This window comes from Pleurodeles waltl, chromosome 2_2 (genome assembly GCF_031143425.1).
Source record: "Pleurodeles waltl isolate 20211129_DDA chromosome 2_2, aPleWal1.hap1.20221129, whole genome shotgun sequence".
Taxonomy (NCBI): Eukaryota; Metazoa; Chordata; class Amphibia; order Caudata; family Salamandridae; genus Pleurodeles; species Pleurodeles waltl.
The window spans coordinates 869,993,335-870,012,495 of NC_090439.1; the positions used below are offsets into that span (position 1 = coordinate 869,993,335).

General features: G+C 43.9%; 1 protein-coding gene across 2 annotated transcripts in view; it reads left to right on the forward strand.

Moving 5' to 3' along the window:
* POP1 (POP1 homolog, ribonuclease P/MRP subunit) overlaps nt 1-19,161 on the forward strand; it is a 287,819-nt gene that overhangs the window by 247,277 nt on the left and 21,381 nt on the right. The gene's annotated exons all lie outside the window — the stretch shown is intronic.

Sequence of the window (19,161 nt, forward strand, 5' to 3'; positions counted from 1 at the left end):
ATGCCTTAATAACTTACCTGCGTGTTAGCTGTTGGAAATAACCTTTATTCAAATTGTCCTATTGTCAGAAAAGTAAAACAATTCTAATGAGAAATGTTTATTATGAAGGCAAACACATAACCTGCAGTATGTTTTCTGTATAGTCTAGGGGTGTATTGAGAGGGTGGAAGATGTGGAGGCATATTAGCAGATCTAACTAATCTTCCCACCTCATGTCTTCAAGTAACAACTTCTAAACTTGTAAATTCCTTTTTGAAATTAACATTGACCTTAAGGAAACAGTTGTGATAGACGTATGAATGATCAAAATCGTTCAGTGAAACTACACTTCTTGGCCCAAATGTACATGGCCAGTCTCTTGTGTGAAAATTAAACACAAGGGTATAACTTGAATACAAAAGTCATGCAAACATAAGGAGACTAGTTTGAGTAACAAAAATGCAAATGTCCGACAGCTCCCAAAAGACATTTTCTGCTCAAAACCAGTTTCCTGCTACTGACAATTCTTTGAATTGTATGTGTGTGTGTGTGTGTAATCTCACGGGAAAGTCCAGGAATTTCGCAGTATTTAACAATGTAAAGACAAAAACTATGTTTGCATCATGTTCGGACTTTGGATACAAATGCTGTGCACACTCCTGCCATCTAGTGTTGTTCCCAGATGTTTGCAGCTTGTTTTTCTTTGAAGAAATCCGAGTCACTAGACCTGTTGTGATTGCATTGTTGGCCCACAATGCACCAGCACAATGGCTCCACCTCCGATTGTTTTTTTTCTGCCTTTAGGCTCGGATGTTCGTAAATGCTGCTCACGGACCAATGTGTCTTATAAAAGTTTTTTTGGCTCCTGCTGCAAACCCTTCAAACCTCACAATGAAAACAACTTTATTGTATTAGGAGTATCTTAAAGGATTTCAGACCTGACAGTCACAGTCTGTTAGCCTTGTAAACACTGCACATTCTCACCTTGGTCTTCGACGAACTTCAAGTCTTGGTCATTTTCGCAGAGAATGCACCCAGTGAAAGTGTATGGAATGTGTACACCCTTCCAGGTCTGCCCTAGGTGGAATGCTGAATACCAGCATGTGTGGCTGTGGTTACACATGCTGTGCACACTCCTGCCATCTAGTGTTGTGCCCAGATGTTTGCATCTTGTTTTTATTTGAAGAAATCTGAGTCCCAAGACCTGTTGTGACTCCACTGTTGGCCCACAATGCACCAGCACACTGGCTCCAACTCAGATCGTTATCTTCTGCAATTAGGGTCAGACGTTAGTGAACGCTGCTCATGGAGTGACGTGTTCTGTAGCAGTTTTATTGGTTCCTGCTGTTCTCCCTCCCAACCCCACAATGAAAACAAGATTATTGTGAAAGAGTATCGGCTGGGTTCTCGGACCCAGCGTTCACCAACCATTAGCCTTGGATGCAGCATGCCTACTCTTCTTGGTCCTCGACAAACTTCAAGTCTTCTCAGTACAAGTTCTCACAGAATGCACCTAGTCGGAGGGTATGGAACGTACACCATTCTGTTGCGTAAAATGAGTCTTTGTCTCAGCTCTACAAGGTTTGCTTTCTCATCCACTGGTGACATGCGTGAACTTAGTTCAATGAACCAGCACTGAATGTGAAAAACAAGTTATTGTAGCCCCACAGAACTCCACCTTATATATAAATTGAGTGGTGTTAATGATGTCTGTGCTTTTGGATTACTAACAGGGAGCAGTGGTAATCCAAACAATCATTTGTTAATGATTTACACACTAGAAACTGAATATGTATTTCAACATATAGATTTAAAAATAGTTATTTTAAAATTCAGAGATCTAGTGCACATCATATTGGTAATATCACAAAATAAAAAAAAAGCAGCTAAGCTTTTCAATAACAGTGAAAACAGGGAAAAATAGTAACATAATTTATAGCCCTTGCACTCCCAATGTGCTATCTCTAGGCGCTATGCTAGTTCTAGCAGATGAATTTCAGCCTGAGCCTGAGTTTCAGAGGTGGTGCCCATACCTGGACAACACTGTTTGTTGTATGTTTGGAATAGCTTGTCAGCTAATTCATGTCCAAGGCCAAGAGCTAGGAGATTGCATCTGTGTGAGTACACAACCTTGGCACCAGTTTGTGAAGGCAGAATGGAATGTTTCACAGAGCCTCTGGGAGTCTTGCTGAAGGCTTCTCCTGTTAAGATGGAATCTAGTGCAGTGCTCATCTGGATCTGTGATCTGGGTAACGTTTCTCTCCACCTAGGGTGGCTAGTGGTGCTCATTAAATACTAAATTATTATGGATGAAAACCTCTGACATAGTTTCAGAAAAGTTGGATACAGATTACGAGCACCAGCAGAAGTTGTTTTTTAGAAGATGGGAGATGAAGGGACATCTTTTTAGAAAACACCCTTTGATGAGTAATCTGTGGATGTTCTTTTGATTGCCTTGACATTATGATAAGTGAACACTTGTCCCAGACTGGGTGTTGCATCAGGTTTTATATCAAGGTTGTCATCTGAATGACTTGACACACTCAGTTCTACGAATGATAAAAGCTATAAGGGCAGACAGCATATACCAGACATGACAGTGATCTGGCAGAAAACGGGAGAAGTGTTGCCTGAGATTAAATTGGGGCCTGCCCGGAATAGAGTCATATCTTATGGACTTTACATCATCCCCTGGCTTCCACGTTCAAATCTGGCAACATTGATGAGGATATTAGTTAGTGTGTGGCAAAACCCATGCTCTTCATTTTTGAGTTAAACAATAGGTAAATAAAATGGCGACTCCCAGTATCTATGCTGGTGATGACGCAGAAACGAAGGTTTTTCATTTATTAGCGCATAAACGTAGTGCCGCAATAATCAAGTGTGACTTTAACCGAACTAATAAAGATTGTACGGGGACAAATGTGCCCTTAGAGTAGTTCGCCAACATTTATAAGCGTGCTTTATATAACGTGATGTATTAGAATTGTACTAATCTGACATAACCGTAAAGGTGTGCCATGATTTGCTTGTTTGAAATGTTTTAACTTAGCATAACTTTAGTGGAGGCTTCGGCCTAGTTGCCTTGTCTCACGGTTTAGATGCTCGTGTTTTTCTAATGTGCTAATAAAACGTGTATTCTTGCTTGAAGCTGTACTTTTCCAGTGAGATCGGTTCACATGCTTATCTTTAAGGTTTCGTGCCAGCCTGGCATCTTCTTCTTTGCTCCAAGGTCAATCTGCAGGTGCAGACAATGGAAGCTCTGAAAGTGAGTTAATTGGTAAAATATGTTGCAACTTACGTTCCCGACTCCAAGGATAATGTATGCCTAGGTAGACGCTTGTGAATTGTTGTTTTTGATTGGACAATTTGAAGCCAACCCATGAACCCTCCAATGGAAGACCCTACTGGATTTGAACTGTTGTTTATTTAAACCTGGTGCACAAGAAGAAAGCAGCCATTAGCCATTGGCCATTACCCACTGCACCCATGGAGGACATTATTGCCCATTGCAGCCATTATGGCCCATCTTGCCGACCTCGTCATTTTGCCATCTTCTACGATGCCAATTGATGTTCTACGCCATTTTGAATGAGACTTTGATGCTTTCTCTAATCGAGAGAAAGAGACTTTAACTTTGATCTGCCCCTTTGCATAAAGTAGTAGTTTTGTCCTTTTATCTTGCCGCTGTGAGGCAATTGCCCCGTCCACCCTGCCCCTTTGCCCCGTCCCATGCTGATCGAAACCGGTACCTGTGGGACGAAGACTTCCTTGAATGCTGATTGAATTTGGTAAATATGAAAGGAAAATGTACAATTGCATTGTGTTTCTTTTTAGGTAACCAACTGCTGATTTTTGATAAGAGCCCTAGTTAGGAGTTTTCCAAATCAATGTTGCTAAATTGTTTTTTGCATGCAGTCCCACATGCAGATGCTAATTTGAGGTTAGATGAGGATTCATTTGTTGCACAATGCAATTTGAGACCTTGTTATGCTGACTAATGTATGCAATTAGCCCATTACAGATTATCGTTTTAGTGGTTTGCGTTGCTATTATCGAATGCATTGTTATTCAAATGCTGCATAGATTGCATCTTTTTCGCCGTTATGGACAGCTATTAATGTTCATTTACATATATCATTTGGTGTTGAGACACATTTATATCGTGCTAGCTTTGTTAATATAGGGAAATAAATTCATTAACTTTGAATGAACTGGTGTGGTTATTCATGGCCGAAAGGTCATGGTTCGCCGAAATGTTTTCTGGATTAATTGTGAAGTGTTATGTTGATCAGGGCATTGCTTATGTTCGTTATTGATTATTGATTAGATTAAATTGACTAATCTCGGGTGAAGAGAGCCCCACTTGGTCAAAAGATTCATCGACCCAAGAGCGTCCAAATACAGGTAATTTATTAGGACGGAACGCTCTATCAGTAGATGGTAGCAGAGGACGGTTTCGCCCTTTGGGACCCCACTCGAGAGGTGACGGTTTCGCCCTTTGGGACCCCACTCGAGAGGTAACGGTTTCGCCCTTTGGGACCCCACTCGAGAGGTAACGGTTTCGCCCTTTGGGACCCCGCTCGAGAGGTAACGGTTGCGCTCTTTGAGACCCCGCTCGAGAGGTATATGGTGTTGAATTAGATTTTTCTTGGGTAAAACAGATTGAGAGAATGATGATGCCCTAAGTCCCCCGCGACTTTCCCGGGATCTCGGAGCTTGCGAATGGAGAGAATGGAGGTGTGAAATCGGCGTTGGCGGTACTAGTGACGGTATGAGTGAAGTCAGGGTTTTGCGCTTGCACAGCTTATTGCCGCAGATTGTTTGAAAAGGTTGCGAGGATTTTAGAGAATAGCGGAGGTGCGACTCTGAGTGTGAGAGTAGGGAAGTCGTCGAACTTCATGTGCATGTGGCGCTTTGTGCAGAAAAAGGTCCACGTGGTGGTTGTTGTTGAGACGGACCCTGCGAGGTCAAGAGACTCCGGAGTATGTTGAAAAGTGTATGAGACACTTGTTTTATGTTGTGGTCTGGTCGGTTTAATAGGTTGACCGGACGTGGTCAACGAGTCGGTACGTGTGTTAAGGGAGTGAAAGAAAACTTCGACTTCGGGCTTTGACAAATTCTAAGTGCACTAGAATAGATCATTGACAAGTTGAGAGCAGAGTCTGCGGGTCAGGATTTGCTTGCGAAAGTGGGGACCGAGAAAGATGGAATAACTGCCGAGGCTAGTGAAAAATCCCTAAGGTCCTGAAGCGATTGTGTTACCCTTCCTGTAGTAAACCGACAGATCTGTTTTATTATTATTTGGTTGCTCGCGATAAATGCCAGAAGTTGTTACGAGAGGAGCGGAGTGAAGGAGGACAAGCCGCGAGGCTTTGTCAGCCGCAGTGTGTGTGAGTGTGACGTCACTAGGAGCCGCGCTGGGATAGGTTGGTTGCAAAGAAGGGCCGCGCACGGATTGGACGCAGTCCGTGGGGCTCGATTGGAAGGGGAAAGGCAAGCGAAGAGTATTCCGGGAATTAAAGTCACTTATTGATTACAAACTTTGTGAAATAAAAGACGAGAAAATGAAATTTTTTAAAGCATTAAAGAGTGCGATGAAGGGGGAGTCTTACATTAAAGCGAGCGTGGGAGAGGAGACGCCACCCGAAGGTACACCAGCTTACATTGTAATGGAGGAAAGGGGGGTAGCTCCGTGCTAAAGCAATGGCACAAGCTGACAGAGAGACATGGGAGCGTAGCGTTCCCGATCCATGGGACATTCAATATAAGGATCCTAGAGAATTTGAGATTCGCGATGTACGACATGAAGGTACCTCCAAGGCCAGCACAGTTTGAGGCTCTAGCGATTTGGGAACTAATGGCTAGACAGCAACAGCAAAAGAAGTTCGAGACCAGGATAAGAAAGGTAGAAAAGACACTAGCGGACGCTAGGTGGGATAATGCACAGAAGGTGTGGAGGTCAGATATATTGCAGGGGATAAAATTGTTTCCCGCAATTGCTAAGGAAGAAGAGGCGACAGGCAAGAAAGCTACCTGTAAGACAAACAGGAGGTGTTCCAAAGATAGAGAGGATGAGGAAAAGTTAAGGAGAGAAGACGAGTCAGAGGATGAGGAGTTCATCATGCAATTGCTGAACGACCGTCCACCACCTTATGCAGAGAGTGAACAAGGTCCAAGTACCAGTTCTGCCCCTCCGGCACCGGTACAGAATAATGAAACTCCGAATTCAGAAACGCCATCGGGATCTAAGGACCCGAGTTTACTGTTCACCCCGCAGATACCGCAGGTTAGGAGAATATATCCAGATGTGCCTATATTGAAAACAGCAGAAAATTATCAGCCGCAGGTCCCAAGGTACTACAGCAGTGACAACAGTACGGGAATGATTCTAGATCCAACCGTAATGGGAGTACAGAATGGTCGCAACCCAACATTGGCACAAGCTGAATCAACCCAGCTTTTGATGCCTCAAAAGCAGATGCAGGGGGGAACCGCACATGCTCAGATGACGGGGAGTCAGACGGGCATGCCAGCAAGGATGACCCATAGTGTGGGAATGAACGTGCCTCAGAACCTGGGGAATGGACAGAACCCAGATGCGATATCCCTACCCATTACTGTAGGTCCACCGGTACCTTTGTACATTCAGGCTAACTCAGGTATGAGCGGTCAAGGATCAGTGGTGCAGAGTGGGACGGAAAGGAGGTGCATAGAAAACACTCCAGAGACAACTCCGATAGCGGCTCTGCCAACTGGATCTGGGTCCTTGATGGAGTTTAGTCCCATATGTGCTCAGTCAACAGTGGTGAGGTCGAGTCCCCCACTGATGATACCGCTATCATCGAACACTGAAAAGTTGCTGCAACCATCAATGGCAGTCGATGTGAATGCTACACTGATGGGGTTGAATGCGCAACAGCTGACACAGTGGTTCAACAGTCTGAATTCCACACAAAGCTCAGCCAGTGGGAAGGGAGAAGACTATCTGAATAAGGTCAGGTTGAACATGGAAGCAGAAGAATTGGTGGAAGGGACTATGGGTTTGAATAGGTTAGAGTCCTACTCGGAAGAATAGCTGAGGTATCTATGTCCCAGGATTACGAGAGAAGTGAACAAGGTACATAGAAGGTTGCAAGAAATAGCTGACAAAAACGGGGTTGAGATAGACAAGACAAAACACTTGAGCAGGAGCTATAGATTGGATTTCGGGACCACAGACTTTGAACACATGAGGTCCGCAGGCATGAAAACGCATCTTAGAGAATTGCTGCAGAGTGCACAAGTGTGGAGGTGCTTAGACAAATGGGAAAGCAGATGGGCAAAGAAAAAGGAAAAGAGGAAAGACAGTGTCCCAGAGCACAACGAGAAAAGATCACAGAGTAGTGATGCAATAACCATGTTACCAATGAGGGAGACAGCAGGGGGAAAATTAATACATGTACCGTGGCACAGAAGCGACATTCAGTCTTTTACGGATGATTTTCCCAAACTGAGAGAGAAACCGATTGAATGGTATCAACAGACTGATAGGTTTGTGAAGCTTGCAAAATGTCTTTGGGAAGACCTGAACACCCTCTTTGAGATTGTGGTTCCGGCAGATTTGTGTGAAGACTGCAAAAGGGCTGTAGGTTGGCCGACAAGTGAACCAGAGAGAGACAGGGATACGGGAGCACCATCACCTATGGTAATGAGCTTGTACTATAAGGTGATTGAGCATTTGAAGACGAAGGTTGCCGCGAAAAATGTGGATTGGCAGAAGATTGATCGAACTGCCCAAGAGGCTAAAGAGTCGATTCATGGTTACTATGAGAGGTTGTTGAAGGCGTTCAAGAACTACAGTGGCACGGAAACAATAGAGGCGAAGGACATGCTTCATTTTGTGTTTAGATTTGTGGAAGGGCTGAGACCAGAGATAAGTCAGATGATAAAGACGCATTTGATTTGTTGGCAGTCGAAACCGATTGATGAGGTGTTGAATTATGCGAAATACTGTAGCGACGAAATTGAAGTGAAACAGAAAAGGTTGAAAGAGAAAGTGATGGTGATGCAACTTAAAGCAGCTCAGACAGGTCTGCAAGGGTTGCAAGGGTTCCAACAGCAGATACCGCAGCCGCAGGGAAACATGGTGTTTCAGCCACAGGCGAGAGGCAGAGGCAGAGGAGGCTTTGGGAGTAATGGTCCGGCTTTGAACACTGTTGCGATTCCGAATGGTGTGCAGGCAATGAAAAGGGTGATGCCGTGTCACGTGTGCGGAATCGTCGGGCATTGGAAACGCGAGTGCCCGATGGTGGTGCAGGAAGGTGCAGGTGTTGGTCAGCAAAACAATGATGTCAACGCATTCCAGACAATGAGGGGACCGAAAATGAGAGGTCCAAACCCAAATTTTCAGACCATAAATCAGCTGCAGGGATTACAGCCCATGCAGCCGCAGCAGATGCAGATGCCCCGTATGCAGATGACGCAAATGCAGCCAATGCAACAGCAGTTTCCCATGGTACCTAATCAGCAAATGCAAATACCTTTGGCACCAGTGAATCAGCAGCAAGTGATGGTTCCTCCACAGGTCTCGGGTCAGGTGATGAATACAAATGGCACCGTACAACAGTTCCCATTACACAGTGAGAATGGAATAAACAATGTATGGGAGAGTGAAAGTTCAGATGAGGAGGGAAATTGTGTGCTTGCAGCATCCTTGGAAGTTGATCAAAAGGGTCCATATGTGGAGGGAAGAGTTATGGGTCATCGTGTTTCATTCTTGGTTGACACAGGAGCCACACGTTCAACTGTTAGGAGCATTGAAGTACCAAATTTGCCACTCTCAGGGAGAACAGTTCAAGTAGTGGGAGTAGCAAACAGGCACCTGACGAACCCAATCACAGATCCAGTACAAGTCAGAATTGGTAACTATCAAGGGTTACATAATTTTGTGGTATGTGACTCAAGCCCGATAGCACTGTTAGGGAGAGACCTATTGTGCAAATTGGGATGTTCGATTATGTGTTCGAACAATGGAATTAGAATTCAGACGAGCAGTGATGGGGAAGAAGAGGACAGTGTAGAAGGGGATGAGATGGAAACTGTCGATGAAGAATATCCTCTGATTAACCTTTTTCCAATGATAACTGAAGCAGATATTCCAGCTGAATTACGGGAAACAGTCGGAAAGGAAGTGTGGGATATGACAGGAAAAGAGGTGGGATTGGTGAAAGGAGTGGAACCAGTGAAAGTGACCGTAAAACCCAATGTAACCTTTCCCCAGACCCCACAATACCACATGGCACAAGACACCCTCATGAAAGTCGCCCAACTCATTGACGAGTTTGTAAAACAGGGAGTACTGAAAGAAGTGTTAAGCAGTCCATGTAATTCACCAATCATGGGACTAATAAAGCCGAGTGGAAAGGTCCGAATCGTGCAGGACTTGAGGAAAATAAATGACATCATAATTAAATGCTGCCCTGTAGTACCGAATCCAGCTGTGATAATGTTTCAAGTCCCTTGCGATGCCGAGTGGTTCTCAGTCATCGACTTGTCACAAGCATTCTTTTCGGTGCCTCTTCATGAGGACAGCCAATTTCTCTTTTGTTTCAAATTCTTAGACAGAGTTTACAGTTGGTGTCGAATTCCTCAAGGGTTTTCTGAGTCACCGTCAATTTTCAATCAGATTCTAAAGAAAGACTTGGAAGCGTTAGAATTGCCATTCGAGTCAACCCTAGTACAGTACATCGATGACTTACTGATTGCATCTAAGACAGAAAGTGGCTGCACAGCCGACACCATTGCTCTACTGAACCATTTGGGAAGGAATGGACACAAGGTGTCTCCTTCAAAGTTGCAGTTCTGTCAGAAGAAAGTAAAATACTTGGGTCATCAAATAGAGAAAGGGTCACGGAGAATAATGAAGGAAAGAATAACAAGTGTACTTCAAATGAGTCCACCAAAGACGAGGAGGGAGGTGAGGAAGTTTTTGGGGATGGTGAGCTACTGTCGCCAGTGGATTCCCAACTTTTCAACTCTAGCAAAGCCTTTACTGAAACTGACCCAGAAGGATGCCTTGGATGAAATTGAGCTGAAAGGAGATGAGATGGATGCTTTTATTGAATTGAAAGAATGCATGTGCAGGGCTCCAGCTTTAGGTATGCCTGATTACACAAAGCCTTTCACATTGTTTTGTCATGAACGTGATGCATGTTCTTTGTCTGTCTTGACCCAAGCCCATGGTGGCATAAACAGACCAGTAGCGTATTTTTCAGCTACTTTGGATCCGGTCGCAGCAGCACTGCCAGGGTGTTTGCGCGCCGTAGCAGCAGTTGGTATCAGCCTCACTCAGAGTGAAGGAATAGTGATGGGACACCCATTAACAGTCATGGTCCCTCACTCAGTTGAGATACTTTTGACCCGCTCCCGAACGCAACACATGACTGGAGCAAGACTCACAAGGTATGAAACAATAATTCTGGGCTCACCGAATGTGCAGCTGAAAAGGTGCACTACGTTGAATCCAGCAACCTTGCTTCCCGGTGAAAATGCTGAAATTGAGAACGCTGAAGACGTCGAGCACGACTGCCTTCAGGTGACTGAATTTTGCACAAAACCCCGACCTGATATTAGGGATACTAAGCTTGATGAAAATGACCAAATTGTTTTTGTTGATGGGTCATGTTTAAGAGATGCATTGGGAATTTTGAAAGCAGGATATGCTGTATGTACTGTAACAGGTGTCTTGGAAGTGTCCTGGCTCCAAGGAGTCTATTCCGCACAAGTAGCAGAGCTTGTAGCCCTTACAAGAGCATGCCAACTGTCTACATTGATGAAGGTTACCATTTACACTGACAGTCAGTACGGGTTTGGAATTGTGCACGACTTTGGGCAACTATGGTCACAGAGAGGTTTCCTGACCTCTTTAGGGTCCCCAGTGAAAAACGGGGAGAGAATAAGGGAATTGTTACACGCCATTCAGATGCCAGACGAAATTGCAGTGGTAAAGTGTAGTGCTCATACAAAAGGACAGGACTATGTTTCCCTGGGAAATGCATATGCGGATCAAGTCGCAAGATTTTGTGCCTTGAACTGTATATTGCTCAGGGATGAATGGAATTTGATAAGTGAACCAGAACTCGAACCAGTTGAAGCATTTGCCTTGAAGGTTGTGGATACAATGGATGAACTAAAAGCATTACAGAATAGCGTCAGGGAGGATGAAAGAGTTTCCTGGATTAAGTCACAATGTACAAGGAGACCAGATGAGTTATAGGTTTCAAATGAAGGAAAATTTGTTTTACCAAATAGTCTCTTATCGCAGCTAGCGCGGTTCTATCATGGGCAGGCTCACCTAGGGAGAGATGCCATGATAAGATTGTTCAAAACTGATTGGTTTAACCCCAGATTCCGTCAAGTTGCAGAAGCAGTTTGCCGTCGTTGTGTCATTTGTCAGCAGATGAACCCAGGAAAGGGAACGGTTGTGAACGTGAGCCACATTGGCAGGGCGGGTGGCCCGTTCAGCAGAATGCAGATGGACTTTATTGAGATGCCTGTGCATGGAGGTCTGAAGTATGTGTTGGTGATTGTGTGCATTTTTAGTCACTGGATTGAAGCATACCCCACACGTAGAAATGACAGCCTTACAGTTGCAAAACTATTGTTGAGGGAGTTGATACCACGTTTCGGATTCCCGATCTCTTTAGAATCAGATAGAGGAAGTCACTTCAATAACGAGGTGATAAAGTTACTTTGCGCAGCGCTGAACATTGAGCAAAAACTGCATTGTAGCTATCGCCCTGAGGCCTCAGGAGTGGTGGAACAGATGAATGGTACACTGAAATCAAGAATGGCGAAAATATGTGCATCAACAAATTTGAAATGGCCTGACGCATTGCCTTTGGTGTTAATGTCAATGAGAAACACCCCTGACAGAAAGACTGGATTGTCCCCGCATGAAATTCTCATGGGCAGGGCCATGAGACTTCCTGCAGTTCCCGCAAACGCGCTTTTGAATATTACAGATGATATGGTGTTAGACTACTGCAAAGGTCTGGCTGACGTGGTTCGCTCTTTCTCTCACCAGGTGGAAGCAACCACCTTGTCACTGATCCAAGGTCCAGGACACACACTGAAAGCAGGTGACTGGGTCGTGATAAAGAAGCACGTGAGGAAGTCGTGTCTGGAACCCCGTTGGAAAGGCCCTTTCCAAGTGATCCTGACGACCACTACTGCTGTGAAGTGTGCGGGAGTTCCCAACTGGATTCACGCCAGTCATACAAAGAAGGTGTTGTGTCCCACAGATGAGGAAGTTGAAGCGCTGAAACTGCCAGTACCTGATAACAAAGTGCCGAGCGCTGAGACAGAGCAAAACAGAACTAGGAGCGAACAGGCAGAAATAGAAGAGAGAGAAATATTCTCTGAGGACGAAACAACCGATTCACTTGGGGAAGACCAAGGAGAAACCTCAGACAGCGACGAAGCAGCTGAAGGTAACAAAGAGCCTGAAGCAGCTGAAAGTGACAAAGAGCCTGAAGAAAGTAACGGTGACAAAGGGCTCGAAAGAGGTGAAGAAGCAGGAGAGCCTGATCAGAGGAGGGCTTTCCCAGAAGCAGACGGTACAGAAAAAGAAAAGAAAAACCTGATTGACTCCCCAGAAGGAGGGGACAAGGCAGAACAGAACGAAACTGTTCAAACTTCCTCAGAAGAGATCGCAGGTCCATCAAGTGGACACAGTGCAAAGAGAAGACCAAGTATATCACCAGTAAAACTAAGAGTTAGAGAAACGTTGAACGACAGTGAAGGGCCAAGAGTGAAAGAGAAAAGAAAGGAAGTGTCTGTCGTGGTACCAACATCAAGTGAAGAAAAAGACTTGGCCAAAGAGGAAAGTACCAGTGAGGCAGAATCAAAGAGAGATGCAAAATTGAAAAGGAAAAGGATACCAAACAGGAGATATTCCGTTCCAGAATGGGCATATGTAGTCGATGACGATTGGACCGACGAATTTGTATCTCTTAGCCTCGAGAACGAAGAAGAAGAGATACCAATAGAAAAGAAAAGTTTTATGGACACTATTGACTGAAAAACACGTAAATGACATTGCTTGTTATAATCTAACGTGATACAACCAGCTGAGACATTGCTAAACCGGATGAGACATTTGCTAACTTGATAAGACTTTGATAACCTGATTGACTCTTAAACCCGATTTGAGACAACGTTGCTAACTGATAAAAGACTGAGTTATTGCCGAATTGAGACAAATGCTGCTAACCGATAAGTGACTGGGCTCCTGAAGAAAACTGTGTGAACATTGCGCTCGTTCAGCTTTGTAACTAATTGCTAAATCGTTTCTTTATAAGTGCTTCTAGCTCTCTGATTCTATACAGATCATGACTAAGTACGCTACACAAAACAGTAGAGTGAAATATTGTAAATATGCGTGTATAGGCTTGATAACTGCATGTGTACTACTAATAATAATGGCAATAGTGCTTGCAACGCGTGGTAAGGGTGAGAATGAGAAAATTGATGCTTCTACTTCTGCTCCTGTTACTGTCACTGAACTAACCGCATTTAAAAGACTAGAATTAGATGAGAGACACTTGCATGATAAGAAGGAACTTTCGTATAATGTTTTCTATCGCCTACTAACAGAATATGTTGAGACTATGGATGCGAAAGATTGTTATGTGTGTACACAGATACCGACATCGGTAACGGAAGGGGTGACTTATCACCACATGCCTCTTACATATGGGATTACATGTAGTTTAGTAACCTCTAGATTTTATGGTCAAACTAACATACAGTATTTTTATTCAAATTATGATGTTACCTTTGCATATGTTCCTATAATAACGCAACTAAGCCAGATTGCTAAAGATTGGGATGCTAAAATAATGAGGGAATTTTTCGAGCCAATGCAACCTTTTGAAACCGCTCACGCTCATAGGGAAAACCTTACCTGCTCGCTCTCTGCAGTAGAAATAAGCTTTTTAGATCGCACAGATGATAGAAGGGCACAAATGAATGCGAAATTAGAAAAAGAGCTAAGTAAGAGGACTTCAGTAGATAATTATGCTTTTGCCGCAATAAAAACACAAGGAAAAATAGCTTTAGACGCTTGGCATGTAGGGAAATTTTGTATATATCGTGGTGAATCTTATTATGATAACATTTTCGTGGGAGCGAGTGAATGTAAACATACGTTTATCTTTAAGGCCAAATGGACATTCATGCTGAACGGACTTGACCCGGTCATACCTGGTGTATATTACATTTGTGGGCATAATGCCTATTATCGTCTTCCAAAGGGATGGTGGGGGAGATGGTATTTGGGTATAATGTTCCCAAAGGTTTATCAACTGGATGACCTATCGGTGATTCCAAAGACGTCTGGATCTCATCGTATCCAGAAAAAAGAGACCGCAGCTGCTGTGGTAGGAGATATATTTGGAGCCATGATTCCTTCATTGGGAGTTGTGTTGAATTCCATCAAAATAAGAAAGTTGTCTACTATAGTGGATAACATGTTGACAAAGTTTTCAGGTGCTATAATCCTGATGGATGCTGAACTTGCAGCAGAAAGAGCTATGACTCTTCAAAACAGGCTTGCCCTAGACATTCTTTTAGCAAAGGATGGCGGCGTTTGCAAAATGCTTGGTGCGCGTCACTGTTGCACGTATATACCAGACAACAGTGTGAAGATTAAAACAATGCTTGCAAATCTAACAAAAGAGAGTGCAGACTTGAAGGAATTGAAAGAACCAGGAGTTTGGGAGAAGGTTGGAAAGGGAGTTGCTTCAGTGGGAAATTGGCTTGGTGGCATTTGGAATGGAATATTACTAAAAATAATACAGGGAATACTAATAGTACTAATTTGCATCTTTGGGATTTGGGGAATAAAGAGGGGAATACTAATGATCATGGCAAGAATTAAGAGAAGGAAGGAAGAGAAAATGATGAAAAGAATGGCAGAAGAATACAAGGCAAGAACAAGGGGAACTAAAAGGCAAAGAGAACTGACAGAATTTTAATGGAATAAAATTTGTGGGAATGGTTTTGTGCGATGACAAATAGTCATCAGAGGAGGGATTGATGACGCAGAAACTAAGGTTTTTCATTTATTAGCGCATAAACGTAGTGCCGCAATAATCAAGTGTGACTTTAACCGAACTAATAAAGATTGTACGGGGACAAATGTGCCCTCAGAGTAGTTCGCCAACATTTATAAGCGTGCTTTATATAACGTGATGTATTAGAATTGTACTAATCTGACATAACCGTAAACGTGTGCCATGATTTGCTTGTTTGAAATGTTTTAACTTAGCATAACTTTAGTGGAGGCTTCGGCCTAGTTGCCTTGTCTCACGGTTTAGATGCTCGTGTTTTTCTAATGTGCTAATAAAACGTGTATTCTTGCTTGAAGCTGTACTTTTCCAGTGAGATCGGTTCACATGCTTATCTTTAAGGTTTCGTGCCAGCCTGGCATCTTCTTCTTTGCTCCAAGGTCAATCTGCAGGTGCAGACAATGGAAGCTCTGAAAGTGAGTTAATTGGTAAAATATGTTGCAACTTACGTTCCCGACTCCAAGGATAATGTATGCCTAGGTAGAAGCTTGTGAATTGTTGTTTTTGATTGGACAATTTGAAGCCAACCTATGAACCCTCCAATGGAAGACCCTACTGGATTTGAACTGTTGTTTATTTAAACCTGGTGCACAAGAAGAAAGCAGCCATTAGCCATTGGCCATTACCCACTGCACCCATGGAGGACATTATTGCCCATTGCAGCCATTATGGCCCATCTTGCCGACCTCGTCATTTTGCCATCTTCTACGATGCCAATTGATGTTCGACGCCATTTTGAATGAGACTTTGATGCTTTCTCTAATCGAGAGAAAGAGACTTTAAGTAATTCTCGCTCTAGAGACTTTAACTTTGATCTGCCCCTTTGCATAAAGTAGTAGTTTTGTCCTTTTATCTTGCCGCTGTGAGGCAATTGCCCCGTCCACCCTGCCCCTGTGCCCCGTCCCATGCTGATCGAAACCGGTACCTGTGAGACGAAGACTTCCTTGAATGCTGATTGAATTTGGTAAATATGAAAGGAAAATGTACAATTGCATTGTGTTTCTTTTTAGGTAACCAACTGCTGATTTTTGATAAGAGCCCTAGTTAGGAGTTTTCCAAATCAATGTTGCTAAATTGTTTTTTGCATGAAGTCCCACATGCAGATGCTAATTTGAGGTTAGATGAGGATTCATTTGTTGCACGATGCAATTTGAGACCTTGTTATGCTGACTAATGTATGCAATTAGCCCATTACAGATTATAGTTTTAGTGGTTTGCGTTGCTATTATCGAATGCATTGTTATTCAAATGCTGCATAGATTGCATCTTTTTCGCCGTTATGGACAGCTATTAATGTTCATTTACATATATCATTTGGTGTTGAGACACATTTATATCGTGCTAGCTTTGTTAATATAGGGAAATAAATTCATTAACTTTGAATGAACTGGTGTGGTTATTCATGGCCGAAAGGTCATGGTTCGCCGAAATGTTTTCTGGATTAATTGTGAAGTGTTATGTTGATCAGGGCATTGCTTATGTTTGTTATTGATTAGATTAAATTGACTAATCTCGGGTGAAGAGAGCCCCACTTGGTCAAAAGATTCATCGACCCAAGAGCGTCCAAATACAGGTAATTTATTAGGACGGAACGCTCTATCACTGGTGATCTCAATTACCTAAGATGGATTTGGGGCGAAGGTATAAAAGCTGGACAGACTAACTAAACTGGTGACTACAGCTAAAATGCCACCTGTCTTGAATGTACTTAAGAACCTAAAACAAAAAAAAAGAAACCTAAAAGCAAGTGATTAAAATGCAGATGAGGGGCTGCCCTGAAGGAACTGGTAGCGTAACTGCAGATGCGGAGTAGAGGGGAATGGTTCTATTATGCAATGTAAACTGGACACCTTTTTTGCTGACAATGACATGCTAGCGGGAACACCAGAGACAAGGGGTTATAGGTGTTTTGGGGATCCCTGGAGGGCTTCGGCCTCGTGGCACCAAGAGCGTTCTATCCTTTACCGTAGCATGGAGGAGTTTTTCACAACAAGTTTAGCTTCTGTTGGATGTGAACACTTGTGGGAGGGGGTGGGACGGGTTTCGTATGTCTACACCCACTTTAGTTGCAGTCAGGACATTACTGCTTCACTGCCCACGGGGTGGAAGTTGTTGGGGGTATTGTCCCGTTTTGATTGAAGATAAAAATGGAAGGGAAATATGCTGCTTGCAAGAATATAGTGTGTGGGACTTGCAATGGTGGGTACGTGCTAATATAGTATGTGTAGGTGTGTTGAATGCATTGGTGGGTTAATGGTAGTTTTACAATGACTATGAGCATGGCTAATGTCTATAAGTGTTTGACTTGGAATGTTAGGGGCCTTTCGAGCCTGGAAAAACGTTCTATAGTGCATGTTTACTAGAAGAGAATGTGTGTCTTCAGTAGACTCGTGGGGGGGGGGGGGGGGCAGTGTATCCCCAGTCTCACAACTAGATGGAGAGGGCAAATGTGTCCACTTTCCATGAGGAACTTACCCTCTACTTTGAGAAAAATGGGGGCTTTGCCAGTAATAGGGCAAATGAGGGGGAGGCACCAAAGGTGGTAATGTAATGAGGGGAGTACGTCTCAACACAACCTGCGGTTGGCGTAGACAACTGGAGGGTGACATTACCCGTCAAGGACGATTGCAGGACCTAGAAAAGGCCCTCCCCTTCGAGACAGACAAACTAGAGGAATGGCAGCAAGCCCAGAGGGAACTCTTGGACGATTGGCGTCAGCTGGAAAAAAACACGCTGACCGCCTACATGCAGCAGTCGCACTCTGAGGGAGATGGGAGAGGGGCCATGTTGGTACGACTGCTTATAGACAGTATGAGACCCGAGGGACAGTCATAGAGTTGCGAATTGAAGCGGGACCCTAGTCAGCACACAGCGATAAATGCAGTGTTTGCAGCACACTTAGCCTGCTTGTATGCGAATGGGGATGGGACAGGAGGTGATCAAGGTGCCACATTCCTGGCTGAGTTGTCTCTCCCAAATTTGGGTAAAGATGAGTGATCCTCTTTGGATAATCCCCTTACCAAAGAGGAATTTATGGCTGTCTTTTGATGGCTAAAGACAACCAAACCACCGGGATGTGATGGCTTACCGGCTGAATGTGATCAATGCTATGCAGACACGCTGGCAGAAAAGTTGTTAGAGGTTTGCTAGGAAGCTTATCAGAGCGGGAGGCTCCTGCCTCCATGTACGAGGCGCTGGTGGTATTAATCCCTAAACCTACTAAGGAGCTGGTCGAACCGTTGTCATATAGGCCGTTGACCCTTTTAAATATATATGTTAAAATACTGCGAGGGGTCCTGGCAGCCTGTTTGCTTGCACACCTACCCACCCACATTGATCCATATGGATCAGTGTGGGTTTATACCCCATAGGAACACCTTGCACAATCCTTTACGCTTAGCATATATATATCAGAAATCACACATGAGGGTGGAACTATGGGCTCTTGTCCTTCTAGACACTGAGCAAGCATTTCACTCATTGGATTGGGGATATTTGTGGTTAGTGCTGGAAAAAATGGGATTTGGCCACCGTTACATCATGTGGATTAAACTACTTTATACAGACCCGGAAGCAAGGGTGCAAACAGGAGCTATGGTGTCAGGGAAAAATGTGCTCCAGAGAGGCACCTGGCAGGGTTTACCCCCTGTCCCCTCTTTTATTTGGACTGGCCATGGAGCCTTTGGCTTTCCTTCTACGTGGAGCCATGAACCTATCAGGGGTCCCCGTTGGGGACACCACACGTGGTGTCCCTATATGCGGATAACGGCTTGGTGTATCTTAGGAATCTGACTTTCTTGGTATTTACACTCCTTCAAGCACTGCAGTATTTTGGCAAGGCATCTGGTCTCTTTTTTAATACCCAAAAATCGCACATTTCCGATGGGATCACTGGCAGGATCACCAGAGGAATCGCTTCAGAGTTGGTCTCCGGTGGTGTGATGTAGGGACCAGATATTTAGGCAAAGGGCTAGCATATAGAGAACAGAAATATTCTAAATATAGAGTGGGTGTTGGAGGGGATTGGGCTTCCATACAGTTTGGGAAAACACTGCCCTTGTCTTTAATT